We start from the raw sequence: 15,757 nt of genomic DNA on the forward strand, positions 1-15,757 counted from the left end.
CTATTTTTGCTAAGCGACATGATATGAATAAATATTGTACTGTTCATCTTGATCACACAAACAATATTTTGTGAGCAATACGTTGTGATGTAAGAACCACATAAAGATTCTTATCTTGAGTGGTACTTTTATTTTCCTTGTGAAAGAATTTGTATAATCATTTGTGTAACATATATAATATTATTTAACCGCGAAAGAACCTGATGGTGTTAGCTTCCAAACAAAAGCATCTAATTGCATGGACAACTGTATATCCATCAATCAACTACTTAAATGGAGCCATCTTTCTTCTATGTTACCAATTAGAGCTTTCCTAAACCCAATGTTATTGTTTAGTGACATTGGAGACATAACATTAGGCACCGAAGCAGTTACGCGGGGGTGGCGTGCTCCTTGACAAACATGTCATATCACCACGGGATTTTGTGCGTGTACCAGGACTCCGCACCAAGCCGCTCGACAACCCCTACTAGGGCGGTGCAAGGATCCCGAGGTCGGCAAGCGCTGTCCTACTTGAGGGTAAGGTCGTTGCAGCCGCCTCCTCTGCCATGACCCAAGCCGTCCTCATGTTTATTGCTCCAGCGCGACATGGTGGCAGTGGCGTGGAGAAGGTGTGGAAGGGGTGAGCCGACATGAAGTGCTACACAGCGTGCGCCGGGACGACCGGGTAGATTGATAAAGGTGAGGCGGTGCGCTACTTGCTAACACAAATCAGTAACATGTGCATCATTTTTAGTTCACCGATAATACGAATGCCCCAACTAAGTAGTAGAAATCAACGCGTATGACACTAGGAGCCCCCCAACGTTATTCCAGCAAGCTGTGGCGATCTGCAAAATAAGTATGTCATTGGTTTTAGGAACAAAATTATGTGGCAGTTGTTGTTATGCTCTAGACCTGTGAAGGCCGGAAATGTACCACTGTCACCAATCCCCCTCCCCCAGGCACTCCCCGGAGCAACTACCAATGATATGTTGTCATAATGGGCATTAGAGGAAACATACCAGCCATCGACCTATCGTTGAAGGAATTCTCTTCGACTAACATATTTTAGATCAACATGGTTTCTCCCCGGAAACCTCTTTCTAAAGAAAACTACACCTAGAGGAGTGACATTAGCCATGCTGACCAATCCTTGCACGAAATTATGAAACAAATCTGAAGGGGTAATTGCATTGGAGGTACAAGAACTTGTTAGCCGGGTGCATTTTGGTACAACTACTTGCAACTTGTAGCCAGGCAGTACAATAACTTGGCATGCGGGTGCAAATTAGTACAAAACCATTGTTTGGATGATGTTGTGAAGTGTATAAGTGGATTGCCTAGCCCTTTCCATCAGTTCGGACTTTTGGTTTAAGTGGCTAGTGCATGAAGCTTAACATGGTATCAGAGCCCCAGGTCTCGAGTTCAAATCCTGGCTTTCACATGGTTTCGCAATTAAGCCTAAAAATTGCTGTTGCCCCCCTCTTTAGCCACCGCTGTTTCGGTGTGCTGTTCTTCTTTCACGTGTTGACTTTCTCTTCTCTCGTCACACGCGAGTGGGGGTGTTGTGAAGTGTATATGTGTATTGCCTAGCCCTTTCCATCAGTTCGGACTTTTGGTTCAAGTGGCTAGTGCATGAAGCTTAACAGATGACACGTAGCATTAGACCCACATATACCTTCTTCTTGTAGTCCCCATGAATTCCCCAGTCCACCGTCATGCGCACCGTCGTAGCCGCCATGTCTGGTAGGACAGGACGTCGGTGAGCAGCCTGGAAGTGTACGCATCGCCGGTGCCGGTGCAGTAAATCCCCGTGCAAAGGTGCGCCATCTCAGTTGGGAACGACGATCCCCGCGCCCCCGCCGGCTTAGAGCATCTTCAGCCGCGACCCCTAAATCATCTCCAACCGCGACCCCTAAATCATCCCCAAACGGCGCGAGATTGAGCGTTTGGGGATGCGTTTTTTCCATGCCACGTTTGGAGGACGTTGCTCCCAGCAGCGTCTCCCAAACACGTGCCTCAAATAAGTAAAAGTGCACCAAAATAAAGATTTTTATTTAAATTTAATTATATTTTACAAGTTTGAATGAAAACGGCCAGATTTGGTCTACCAGTCGCCCGACGGTGCGTTCAATGGCCCCGCCCCGTCGTCGCCTCCCCTCCGCCGCAGCTCCTACGCAGCACGCCGCCTCTCCATATGGAGCGTGAGGAGAAGACGCCGGTGCTCGTTCAGCGCGTCATCGTCTGCTCTCCCAGCTGCTTCGCCTGGAGGGACAGTTCGACGGCACGGCGAATCTGCTCCTATTCGCGGGCATAGGCGTAGTCCTGCAGCTTCTTCTGCGACTCGAACAACTCGACGACCACTGATTGTGACAGTAAAGCACACGTCCGTTGGGAATCTCAAGAGGAAGGTGTGATGCGTACAACAGCAAGTTTTCCCTCAGTAAGAAACCAAGGTTATCGAACCAGTAGGAGATGAAGGTCACGTGAAGGTTGTTGGTGAAGGAGTGTAGTGCGGCGCAACACCAGGGATTCCGGCGCCAACGTGAAACCTGCACAACACAATCAAAATATTTTGCCACAACTTAACAGTGAGTTTGTAAATCTCACCGACTTGCTGTAAACAAAGGATTAAACGTATGGTGTGGAGAATGATGTTTGTTTGCAAAGAACAACAGAGAACAGTGATTGCAGTAGATTGTATTTCAGATGTAAAAGAATAGACCGGGATCCACAGTTCACTAGTGGTGTCTCTCCAATAAGATAAACTAGACCAAAAAAGCGCGCGTTGCTGCGCCCGCCCACATATATGAAATGATAGAATTCATAGAAAAATATAATATACAATTGAGAAAATCACAACACAAGAAAATGTGGACAAATAAAGACTATTTAAGGAGAGCGATTTGGAGCGATTTTGTTTTCTTCAGTTCGGTAGGTTCTTCTCAAAACTTTCAAGTATAGTCTTCAGTTCTGTAATACCAGATTTGAGATCTTTCACTGAAATACCATCTTTCGGGACTTATTCCTCACCATTAACATCTTGTATTTCCTGTGAAATTTAAAAAATAAAAGAAATCATAAATACCTTAAAAGGTTTATTCTTGCTTGTAAAAGAAGGGTGGTTGGATTCTTTTCATTTAAACGCAACACAGCAGAGCTCAAGCTTCAGACTCCAAACACGGTAACTGTGATTCAGTTTAGCTTGTCAAGTATCTGAATGTAGTGGGAACTACGAAGAGTAATGAACATGATATTATATGCTGAACTTAAAAAAGAAAGATGAACTTGAAACAGTATCAGGTTTCCACCATACGTCACCATGGTGCCTCTGTGCTTACTAATGATTATCACAACTATAAATTGAAGACATTTCTAATTGAAATTTTATCAAGTTTAATATTCTCACCTAAATAAATTTAGTATCAACGACGCAACATTTTGCAGTTCAATTCTAATGTAGCTTCCCGCACCAAGCTGTTTAAGTTTCATTTTTTACTTCTTCTAGCCCAAGCCTACAACAACTCTGTTAGTTTATCGATTTCAAATTGCATTTAAATCTTTCCCTTGTGATGTTGATGGTATGAACTCCCTGCATGTTGGTGTACTTAAACAATGCTGAAAGCATCGAGATATTCCATGCTAATCCTGCAATCCATATATGTTGGCTAGGCTAATTTTCCTAAGCCATTATACAGATGAATTGGACATTTGACTTGAATCTTCATATCAATATAATGAGCCTACGATCTGCAACAAAAAAAAGGAACAAGAACAAAAACAAACCATAAATATCTAATTTAACATGATCACAAGGATAGTGACAAGGGCATACAATTGTAACAGGAAATTGGGAATCTTTTTGTTTTCCAGGAAAACTGGGGATGGACCTCCAGGAAATGTAGCTATCTAGGAGGTTCAGGATCACATTAGATGCATTTTCCAATTAATACTAATAAAAGTAAGTAATTACTATGTCCGAGGAGGAGAGCATGTGACCGGCAATAGTTCATAATATCCTCGTATAAGATCATTTATCTATATTTGGAATATGAATGAACATGTGTAAATATCAGAGTATTTTCAGGTTACGATAGTTCTATTCCAGTCTGTACGTGTTGGAGCAGCGACAAACTTCAGAAAATAGTGTGCACACTCCATCAGGTGTTCCCTGGAATTCATAAATGTTTTTTTTGTATGCGTCATACCTTCCAAGTATTGAACAAGTATACAAACCAGTCTAGAGGGGGCGGAAATGAGTTCAACTATTGACTGTTAACCTACTTCTATAAACCAAAACTTCCTTGCATCTGTATAACCGTAATTGCCTAATTGGTAAAAAAGACTTACTTGTCATTACACAATTTACCCGTATGGAGGTGGAATATCCATGGATCATGCCACTATATGACTTTATCCGGTCAAACAACTATGTCTTGTCACTATGATGTTATCCGGTCAAACAACTATGTCTTGTCCATTACCCTGGCTTTGCACAACACAACAATAATGGAGTTTTATGTCAATACACTAAGCATAACATTTGTCTTGTGACTACATGCCTTATGTACTTCACTTCCTCATAGAAGCCATAGATGACTGTGTAATATGACCCCACATTCAGGAAGCAAGCTCCTCCTTTCACCACCACTTGGAGTTCGTCGAGCAACCGCTTGTTCCTGCGAGACTACCATAAGCACTTCAGAACAACGCAATATGACAAGGCATCACGCACAGAGCTTAGATATTTTTATGAAGGATAAATAATAGAGAGAAAATGAAGCAAATCTTTGGGCCATGACATGCAGGTAAATTTAAGAAGCATGAGCTTATACAAACAGAGAAAATCAAAGAAAACATGACTTGACATTCTCGAGGCCAGATGTTTTATGAGGTTTAATCTTGTTTGCCGCAAGGTCGCCAGGAATCACATGGTGTAAAATAGACTAATTTGTACCACAAAATAACTTGAAAGCAAAAATAGTATACATAATTTATAACTTTCATGTAGTACTACCGTTACTCGTACCTGGAAATGGACCACATTATCTAGACAAAGATAATCTACAATGATGAGCAAAATTAATTTTTGTATGCTGACACATATTCAACATAAATTTAAGATGCTTAAAGTCTATAGTATATAGCAAATACTTTATTTTCAGTCACTTAATCTGAAGAAGAGAGATAGGAAAATTGGAAGAGAACAAATGATAAATAATAAAAAGGACATGAGAAATACTACTTAGAGGTCAAAATGTAATATTACAAAGTTTGCAGCTGAGGGAAACCAGAATCATGTACTTACCCTGGATTGCTGGAAGTTGGTGCATCGTTGCTACCTTAGCATCCCTCTGAATTCAATGGAGTGTACGTATGGAAGTTATTTGATTTATAAAATGGAAAGAATTTTTAATATTTAATTTCAGAATTATGAGTTAAACATTGAGATTTGGAACAATAATATAAAATAACTGTTTGCCTTTAGAGTTGTAACTTACTTAGCCTTTCTGTATCAAACACACATAAGTGGAATCAGAAATACAGTGAGTACCTATTAGTTCATCCATATGCACACCAAGAGAAGTCATTAGGGATATAGGAAAACTACAACATAATATTCTCGTTTATTTTTTCTATGATTCCTGAAGCGACACACATGCATGGTCCCTTTTGTGGGAGATGAGGCATGGCGACACCTTGATACTGATAGACAGTGCCATGACAATGGGAAAGTTAATTTCCATCCTAGGTACTCCGATAAAAGGTGATCCTCTTAGCTGACTTGAGGGGTCGCGTTACCTCTCAGCTGCTGCCAGCGTTTGTGAGCCTTTGGCTCGCTGTTGCTGAGCTGCGCCCTCTCCCAGGCACCGCGGACACCTTCCTGTGGCGTTGTACCGAGTCAGGCTCCTACTCGGCTTCCTCCGCTTATCGGATGCAGTTCCTGGGATCTACGCGCTCGCCGCTGCTGTCCACTATTTGGCAGGCCTGGGCCCCGGCCAAGTGTAGGCTGCTGGCATGGTTGTTTGTCTAGAACAGGGTCCTCACGGCGGACCGCCTCATGGCTAGGCGCTGGCCAAACTCCTACTTCTGCCCCCTGTGTATGCGCAACTTGGAGACGGCGGAGCATTTGTTGGTGGAGTGCCCTTGGTCCGCGGCGCTATGGTTCAGGGTGGCGGCCAAGTATGGCATTGCTTCCATGCGGCCGGATGCTTGGAGCCTCCCAGTGGCGTCGCTTCCGACTTGGCTCGCTTCGCTCTCCGCCTTGGTAGGTGTTCCGGCCAAAACTGCCAAGTCCCTCGCCCTGCTCGTGATCTGGATGATTTGGCGTGAGCGCAATGCGCGCATCTTCCGGGATCTGTGCCGATCACCGGACGCCGCCGCACAGGAGTTGTTTGATGAGGCGGCCTCTTGGACCCTTGCGGGGTGTCGGCATATCCGATGCCGCGAGTAGTCCCGTGTGTGTTCGGTTGGGCTCGCCCCGACTGGTGTTTTGTGTAAAGTGTAACCTGTAACCCGAGCTCCTTGTAGCTCTCTTCTTCTATCAATGAAAAGCGCAGTCCTCCTGCGTCGTTTGAATAATGATAAAAGGTGATCCAAATACATGATAAATGTAAACCTTGGTGCAAATATTATTATAAAAAAGTTAAACCTCTGACCCAAATGGGTGGCTACGATTTTAAACAACAGAAGCACGTGGACACCAAAAATTATCCCTAAGATCTTTACTCTGCCTTAGCTTTTCTAGTTGGTTTCTTTAACACATATTAACTGAAATTAACATAATCAAGCAGAAGTGCACATCTACGGGGATGATTGCACGATGTGCCTAAAACTAAATAGATCACACGCACACATCATTTCTGTACAAACCAGCTACCTAATTAACATGACCCCGTTGAGAAATTGTGAAAATGCTTTGCATACCTGAACACTATCCACATCGTTTTGACAAAGGGAGAAACAAAGATTGAGTCTACGAAACCTGGTGGCTAGTTGCCAGAGAGGAGGGCTTGACATCAACGACCACAAGTGGATACAGACACCAGCCAGCGAGACCTACAGGTCAGCGCCGAAACGATAAGGGCATGAACGAATAGGGGTATTCTCTCTCCGGAGACGACAGAATCAACAGCGACACACCTGGTTTCGCCCCTAGGCCGAGATCGGGAGGAGTGGGGTGCAGGGAGGTCGCCGTCGGAAGGAAGGAAGATGGGGTCGTGTTACCGGGAGAGGAATAGGAGGCTTGTCGTTCCACCTGACCCTCAGCGGGCCACCGAGCAAAGACACAAAGGCCCATATATGCATTCCGTGGCCCGATGAACCAGCAGCGTCCCAACTTAATCTCTGGAGAAGCAGCCCAGTAACGGGACTGAACTATTTAACGCTAACCAACCAAGCAAAACGGGATTAGCTACTGATTGGGACTACCTACACCATCGGATGAGTGTATCGGACGGTCCGGGACGCGAAACCGCTATGGAGGCTCCTAGCTAGACCCATTTTACTGTTAACTAATAGCATGTTGGGTGAATAAATTACAGTTGGGCAATTGACAAATAGAGAGGGCATAACAATGCACATATATATCATGATGACTAATATGAGATTTACTTAGGGCATTACAACAAAGAAAATAGACCCTATCCAGCATGCATCTATGCCTAAAAAGTCCACCTTCGGGTTAGCATTCGCACCCCTTCCAGTATTAAGTTGCAAACAACAGACAGTTGCATTAAGTACTGTGCGTAATATAAACAATACAAATATCTTTAGACAAAGCATTGATGTTTTATCCCTAGTGGCAACAACACATCCACAACCTTAGAACTTTCTGTCACTGTCTCAGATTCAATGGAGGCATGAACCCACTATCGAGCATAAATACTCCCTCTTGGAGTTACAAGTATCAACTTGGCCAGAGCCTCTACTAGCAACGGAGAGCATACAAGATCATAAACAACACATATATGACAGATGAATAATCAACTTGACATAGTATTCCATATTCATCGGATCCCAACAAACACAACATGTAGCATTACAAATAGATGATCTTGATCATGATAGGCAGCTCACAAGATCTAAACATGATAGCACAAGAGGAGAAGACAACCATCTAGCTACTGCTATGGACCCATAGTCCAAGGATGAACTACTCACGCATCAGTCCGGAGGTGGGCATGGTGATGTGATGACCCACAAGTATAGGGGATCGCAACAGTCTTCGAGGGAAGTAAAACCCAATTTATTGATTTGACACAAGGGGAGCCAAAGAATATTTGTAAGCCTTAACAACGGAGTTGTCAATTCAGCTGCACCTAGAAAATAGACTTGCTCGCAAGAGTTTATCAGTAGCAACAGTTTTATAGCAGTAGCAGTAGTAAAATATCAGCAACAGTGTAACAAAGACAGCAGTAGTGATTATAGTAAACAACAGGATTAAAATACTGTAGGCACATGGATGGATGAACGGGCGCTGCATGGATGAGAGAACTCATGTAACAATCAAGGTAGGACATTTGCAGATAGTAATAAAACAGTATCCAAGTACTAAACAACCATAGGCATGTGTTCCATATATAGTCGTACGTACTCGCAATGAGAAACTTGAACAACATCTTTTGTCCTACCAGCCGGTGGCAGCTGGGCCTCTAGGGAATCTACTAGTAATTAAGGTACTCCTTTTAATAGAGCACCGGAGCAAAGCATTAACACTCCGTGAACACATGTGATCCTCATATCACCGCCTTCCCCTCCGGTTGTCCCAATTTCGGTCACTTTGGGGCCTCGGGTTTCGGATAGCAATATGTGTATACAACTCGCAGGTAAGATCATAAAGCAATGAATATCATCATGAATTGATAACATGTTCAGATCTGAGATCATGGCACTCGGGCCCTAGTGACAAGCATTAAGCATAACAAGTTGCAACAATATCATAAAAGTACCAATTACGGATACTAGGCACTATGCCCTAACAATCTTATGCTATTACATGACCAATCTCATCCAATCCCTACCATCCCCTTCAGCCTACAGCGGGGGAATTACTCACACATGGATGGGGGAAACATGGCTGGTCGATGGAGAGGCGTCGGTGGTGATGATGGCGATGATCTCCTCCAATTCCCCGTCCCGGTGGAGTGCCAGAACAGAGTTTCTGGTCCCGAGACGGAGTTTCGCGATGGCGGCGGTGTTCTGGATGTCTTCTGGCGATTTCGTCTAACCCCCGTGCGTTTTTAGGTCGAAACCCTTAAGTAGTCCAGAGGGGGCGTTAGAGGCTGGCCGAGGCGCCGCCACCATAGGCCGGCCCGGCCCAGGGGCCTGCCGCGCCGCCTGGTGGGGTGGGCGCCTCGTGGCCCCCCTCCTTCTGGTCTTCTGGCTCCGTCAATATTATGTGAAAATAGGCCCACCGGAATTAATCCCGGGGATTTTCCTGAAAGTTGAGTTTCTGCACAAAAACGAGACACCAGGGCAATTCTGCTGAAAACAGCGTTAGTCCGTGTTAGTTGTATCCAAAATACACAAATTAGAGGCAAAACAATAGCAAAAGTGTTCGGGAAAGTAGATACGTTTTGGACGTATCAACTCCCCCCAAGCTTAGCTTATTGCTTGTCCTCAAGCAATTCAGTTAACAACTGAGTGCGATAAAAGAACTTTCACGAACACATTTGTTCATATGATGTAGATATTATCATGATATGGACAAGTACTTAGGCAATTCACAATAAGATACATGCAAATAAAGTCATCTAATAGCTATGTCAATCATGGGAAAGGTACCAAAAAATTAATAATAAGCATCATGAATCATGTCTATTAGCAGGATTGCAATGTTCATAAAAGGATATGATAAAGTGGTATCTCGCTTGCCCGTATTTGTACAGCAAAACATAAATGCTCGGGCACCTTTGAAGTTCATGGAAAGACTGGAAGTAGAGATTATCAAAGATAAAAGCATCAAAGTTATACCGCAGTTAATCACATTTTGGGACAAGCATATTATACTAAGAATGACAGTTGTGCTCTCAAGAAGGTGCTCAAAGAAAGGATGGTGACTCAATGTAAAAGTAAAAGATTGGCCCTTCGCAGAGGGAAGCAGGGATTAACATGCGCTAGAGCTTTTCATTTTTAAAACAGAAGCAAAATTATTTTGAGAGGTGTTTGTTGTTGTCAACGAATGGTAGTGGGTACTCCAACTACCTCGTCAACCAGACTTTCAAGAGCGGCTCTGATACGTCTCCGACGTATCGATAATTTCTTATGTTCCATGCCACATTATTGATGTTATCTACATGTTTTATGCACACTTTATGTCATATTCGTGCATTTTCTGGAACTAACCTATTAACAAGATGCCGAAGTGCCGATTCTTGTTTTCTGCTGTTTTTGGTTTCAGAAATCCTAGTAAGGAAATATTCTCGGAATTGGACGAAATCAAAGCCCGGGGGCCTATTTTCTCACGAAGCTTCAAGTCCGAAGGAGAGACGAAGAGGGGCCACGGAGGGGCCACACCCTAGGGCGGCGCGGCCCCCTTGGCCGCGCGGCCTGTGGTGTGGGGCCCCCCTGCCGACTCTTGACCGGCCCTTCCGCCTCTTACAAGTCTCCGTGACGAAAGCGCCCGGTCCGAGATCCACGATACGGATAACCTTCCAGAGACGCCGCCAACGCCGATCCCATCTCGGGGGATCCAGGAGATCACCTCCGGCACCCTGCCGGAGAGGGGAATCATCTCCCGGAGGACTCTACGCCGCCATGGTCGCCTCCGGTGTGATGTGTGAGTAGTCTACCCCTGGACTATGGGTCCATATCAGTAGCTAGATGGTTGTCTTCTCCCCATTGTGCTATCATTGTCGGATCTTGTGAGCTGCCTAACATGATCAAGATCATCTATCTGTAATTCTATATGTTGCGTTTGTTGGGATCCGATGAATAGAGAATACTTGTTATGTTGATTATCAAAGTTATGCTATGTGTTGTTTTTGATCTTGCATGCTCTCCGTTTCTAGTTGATACTCTGGCCTAGTTTTTGCTATTAACTCCAAGAGGGAGTACTTATGCTCGATAGTGGGTTCATGCCTGCATTGACACAGGACGATGTGAGAAAGTTCTAAGGTTGTGTTGTGCTGTTGCCACTAGGGATAAAACATTAGTGCTATGTTCAAGGATGTAGTCACTAGTTACATTACGCACCATACTTAATGCAATTGTGCATTGTTTGCAACTTAATCTTGGAGGGGTTCGGATGATAACTTTGAAGGTGGACTTTTTAGGCATAGATGCAGTTGGATGACGGTCTATGTACTTTGTCGTAATGCCCAATTAAATCTCACTATACTCATCATGATATGTATGTGCATGGTCATGCTCTCTTTATTTGTCAATTGCCCAACTGTAATTTGTTCACTCAACATGCTTTGTTCGTCTTATGGGAGAGACACCTCTAGTGAGCTGTGGACCCCGGTCCAATTCTCTTTCTTGAAATACAATCTTTGCCAATACTTGTTCTCTTGTTTCTGCAAACAATCATCTTCCACACAATACGGTTAACTCTTTGTTACTGACAAGCCGGTGAGATTGACAACCTCACCTTTGTTTCGTTGGGGCAAAGTACTTTGGTTGTGTTTTGCGGGTTCCACGTTGGCGCCGGAATCACGGTGTTGCGCCGCACTACATCTCACCGCCATCAACCTTCAACGTGCTTCTTGACTCCTACTGGTCCGATTAAACCTTGGTTTCTTCTTGAGAAACTTGCATTGTGCGCATCACACCTTCCTCTTGGGGTTCCCAACGGACGTGCCAACCACACGCATCAAGCAAATTTACGGCGCCGTTGCGTGAGATCAAGACACGCTGCAAGGGGAGTCTCCACTTCTCAATCTCTTTACTTTGTTTTTGTCTTGCTTAGTTTTATTTACTACTTTGTTTGCTGCACTAAATCAAAATACAAAAAAATTAGTTGCTAGTTTTACTTTATTTGCTATCTTGTTTGCTATATCGAAAACACAAAAAAATTAGTTTACTTGCATTTACTTTATCTAGTTTGTTTTATTTCTTGTTGCTAAAATGGCCAACGCTGAAAACACTAAGTTGTGTGACTTCACAACCACAAATAATAATGATTTCTTATGCACACCTATTGCTCCACCTGCTACTACAGCAGAATTCTTTGAAATTAAACCTGCTTTCTGAATCTTGTTATGCGAGAGCAATTTTGCAGTGTTAGTTACGATGATCTTGCTGCCCATCTTAATAATTTTGTTGAATTATGTGAAATGCAAAAATATAAAGATGTAGATGGTGATATTATTAAACTAAAATTGTTCCCTTTCTCATTAAGAGGAAGAGCTAAAGATTGGTTGCTATCTCTGCCTAAGAATAGTATTGATTCATGGACTAAATGCAAGGATGCTTTTATTGGTAGATATTATCCCCTGCTAAAATTATATCTTTGAGGAGTAGCATAATGAATTTTAAACAATTAGATACTGAACATGTTGCTCAAGCTTGGGAAAGAATGAAATCTTTGGTTAAAAATTGCCCAACCCATGGACTGACTACTTGGATGATCATCCAAACCTTCTATGCAGGACTAAATTTTTCTTCGCGGAATTTATTGGATTCAGCTGCTGGAGGTACCTTTATGTCCATCACTCTTGGTGAAGCAACAAAGCTTCTTGATAATATGATGATCAACTACTCTGAATGGCACACGGAAAGAGCTCCACAAGGTAAGAAGGTAAATTCTGTCGAAGAAACCTCTTCCTTGAGTGATAAGATTGATGCTATTATGTGTATGCTTGTGAATGATAGGACTAATATTGATCCTAATAATGTTCCGTTAGCTTCATTGGTTGCACAAGAAGAACATGTTGATGTAAACTTCATTAAAAATAATAATTTCAACAACAACGCTTACCGGAACAATTCTAGTAACAACTATAGACCATATCCTTATAATAATGGCAACGGCTATGGTAATTCTTATGGGAATTCTTACAACAATAATAGGAGTTCACCCCTGGACTTGAAGCCATGCTTAAAGAATTTATTAGTACACAAACTGCTTTTAACAAATCTGTTGAAGAAAAGCTTGGGAAAATTGATATACTTGCTTCTAAAGTCGATAGTCTTCTTGCTGATGTTGATCTTTTGAAATCAAAAGTTTTGCCTAATGAGAATCATCATAATAAAATTACTACTACAGCAAATGCCATTCAAGTTAGAATTAATGAGAATATAAGATTAATGGCTGAACTGCGTGCTAGGTGGGATAGAGAAGAAAATGAAAAACTAGCTAAAGAGAAGAATATAGCTAAAGTTTGGACTATTACCACCACTAGTAATGCTAATGCTACACATGTTGCTGCACCTCCTACTCATACTAATAAAAGAATTGGTGTTAGCAATGTTTCCACTTCTAATGCAAAGCGCGAAAAACTGCTGAAAGCTGCTAAAGCTACTTGAAACTGCCTTTGATAAAGCTGCTGAAATTTTTTCCAACATTGGGGATGATGATCCCATTGCTTTAGATTATAATGGTTTGAATGTTGATGATTGCCACATCTCTGAAGTTATAAAGTTCTTGCAAAAACTTGCTAAAAGTCCTAATGCTAGTGCTATAAATTTGGCTTTTACACATCATATTACAAATGCTCTTATAAAAGCTAGAGAAGAGAAACTAGAGCGCGAAGCCTCTATTCCTAAAAAGCTAGAGGATGGTTGGGAGCCCATCATTAAGATGAAGGTTAAAGATTTTGATTGTAATGCTTTATGTGATCTTGGTGCAAGTATTTGTTATGCCTAAGAAAATTTATAATATGCTTGACTTGCCACCGCTAAAAAATTGTTATTTGGATGTTAATCTTGCTGATCATTCTACAAAGAAACCTTTGGGTAAAGTTGATAATGTTAGCATTACCGTTAACAATAACCTTGTTCCCGTTGATTTTGTTGTCTTGGATATTGAATGCAATGCATCTTGTCCCATTATATTGGGAAGACCTTTTCTTCGAACTGTTGGTGCTGTTATTGATATGAAGGAAGGTAATATAAAATATCAATTTCCTCTCAAGAAAGGTATGGAACACTTCCCTAGAAAGAGAATGAAGGTACCTTTTGATTCCATTATGAGAACAAATTATGATGTTGACACTTCGTCTCTTGATAATACTTGATACACACTTTCTGCGCCTAGCTGAAAGGCGTTAAAGAAAAGCGCTTATGGGAGACAACCCATGTTTTTACCTACAGTACTTTGTTTTTATTTTGTGTCTTGGAAGTTGTTTACTACTGTAGCAACCTCTCCTTATCTTAGTTTTGTGTTTTGTTGTGCCAAGTTAAGCCGTTGATAGAAAAGTAAGTACTAGATTTGGATTACTGCACAGTTCCAGATTTCTTTGCTGTCACGAATCTGAGTCCACCTCCCTGTAGGTAGCTCAGAAAATTAAGCCAATTTACGTGCATGATCCTCAGATATGTACGCAACTTTCATTCAATTTGAGCATTTTCATTTGAGCAAGTCTGGTGCCATATTAAAATTCGTCAATACGAACTGTTCTGTTTTGACAGATTCTGCCTTTTATTTCGCATTGCCTCTTTCGCTATGTTGGATTAATTTCTTTGATCCATTAATGTCCAGTAGCATTATGCAATGTCCAGAATTGTTAAGAATGATTGTGTCACCTCTGAATATGTCAATTTATATTGTGCACTAACCCTCTAATGAGTTGTTTCGAGTTTGGTGTGGAGGAAGTTTTCAAGGATCAAGAGAGGAGTATGATGCAACATGATCAAGGAGAGTGAAAGCTCTAAGCTTGGGGATGCACCCGGTGGTTCACCCCTGCATATATCAAGAAGACTCAAGCGTCTAAGCTTGGGGATGCCCAAGGCATCCCCTTCTTCATCGACAACATTATCAGGTTCCTCCCCTGAAACTATATTTTTATTCCATCACATCTTATGTGCTTTTTCTTGGAGCGTCGGTTTGTTTTTGTTTTTTGTTTTGTTTGAATAAAATGGATCCTAGCATTCACTTTATGGGAGAGAGACACGCTCCGCTGTAGCATATGGACAAGTATGTCCTGTGTTTCTACTTATAGTATTCATGGCGAAGTTTCTCCTTCGTTAAATTGTTATATGGTTGGAATTGGAAAATGATACATGTAGTAATTGCTATAAATGTCTTGGGTAATGTGATACTTGGCAATTGTTGTGCTCATGATTAAGCTCTTGCATCATATGCTTTGCACCCATTAATGAAGAAATACATAGAGCATGCTAAAAATTTGGTTTGCATATTTGGTTTCTCTAAGGTCTAGATAATTTCTAGTATTGAGTTTGAACAACAAGGAAGACGGTGTAGAGTCTTATAATGTTTTCAATATGTCTTTTATGTGAGTTTTGCTGCACCGGTTCATCCTTGTGTTTGTTTCAAATAAGCCTTGCTAGCCTAAACCTTGTATCGAGAGGGAATACTTCTCATGCATCCAAATACTTGAGCCAACCACTATGCCATTTGTGTCCACCATACCTACCTATACTACATGGTATTTTCCGCCATTCCAAAGTAAATTGCTTGAGTGCTACCTTTAAAATTCCATCATTCACCTTTGCAATATATAGCTCATGGGACAAATAGCTTAAAAACTATTGTGGTATTGAATATGTAATTATGCACTTTATCTCTTATTAAGTTGCTTGTTGTGCGATAACCATGTTCACTGGGGACGCCATCAACTATTCATTGTTGAATTTCATGTGAGTTGCTATG

The 15,757-nt window shown here is 42.0% G+C and overlaps 1 long non-coding RNA gene across 1 annotated transcript; it reads right to left on the reverse strand.

The window, feature by feature from the left end:
• Positions 1-2,888: 2,888 nt before the first annotated feature.
• Positions 2,889-5,749, reverse strand: LOC127293172 (uncharacterized). The gene is made up of 4 exons (XR_007845645.2): positions 5,291-5,749; positions 4,333-4,661; positions 3,392-3,732; positions 2,889-3,034 (listed from the first exon to the last, which is right to left on the reverse strand). It is a non-coding gene; the product is annotated as an uncharacterized lncRNA (long non-coding RNA).
• Positions 5,750-15,757: the final 10,008 nt, after the last annotated feature.

The sequence above is a fragment of the Lolium perenne genome, chromosome 4 (genome assembly GCF_019359855.2).
Source record: "Lolium perenne isolate Kyuss_39 chromosome 4, Kyuss_2.0, whole genome shotgun sequence".
Taxonomy (NCBI): domain Eukaryota; kingdom Viridiplantae; phylum Streptophyta; class Magnoliopsida; order Poales; family Poaceae; genus Lolium; species Lolium perenne.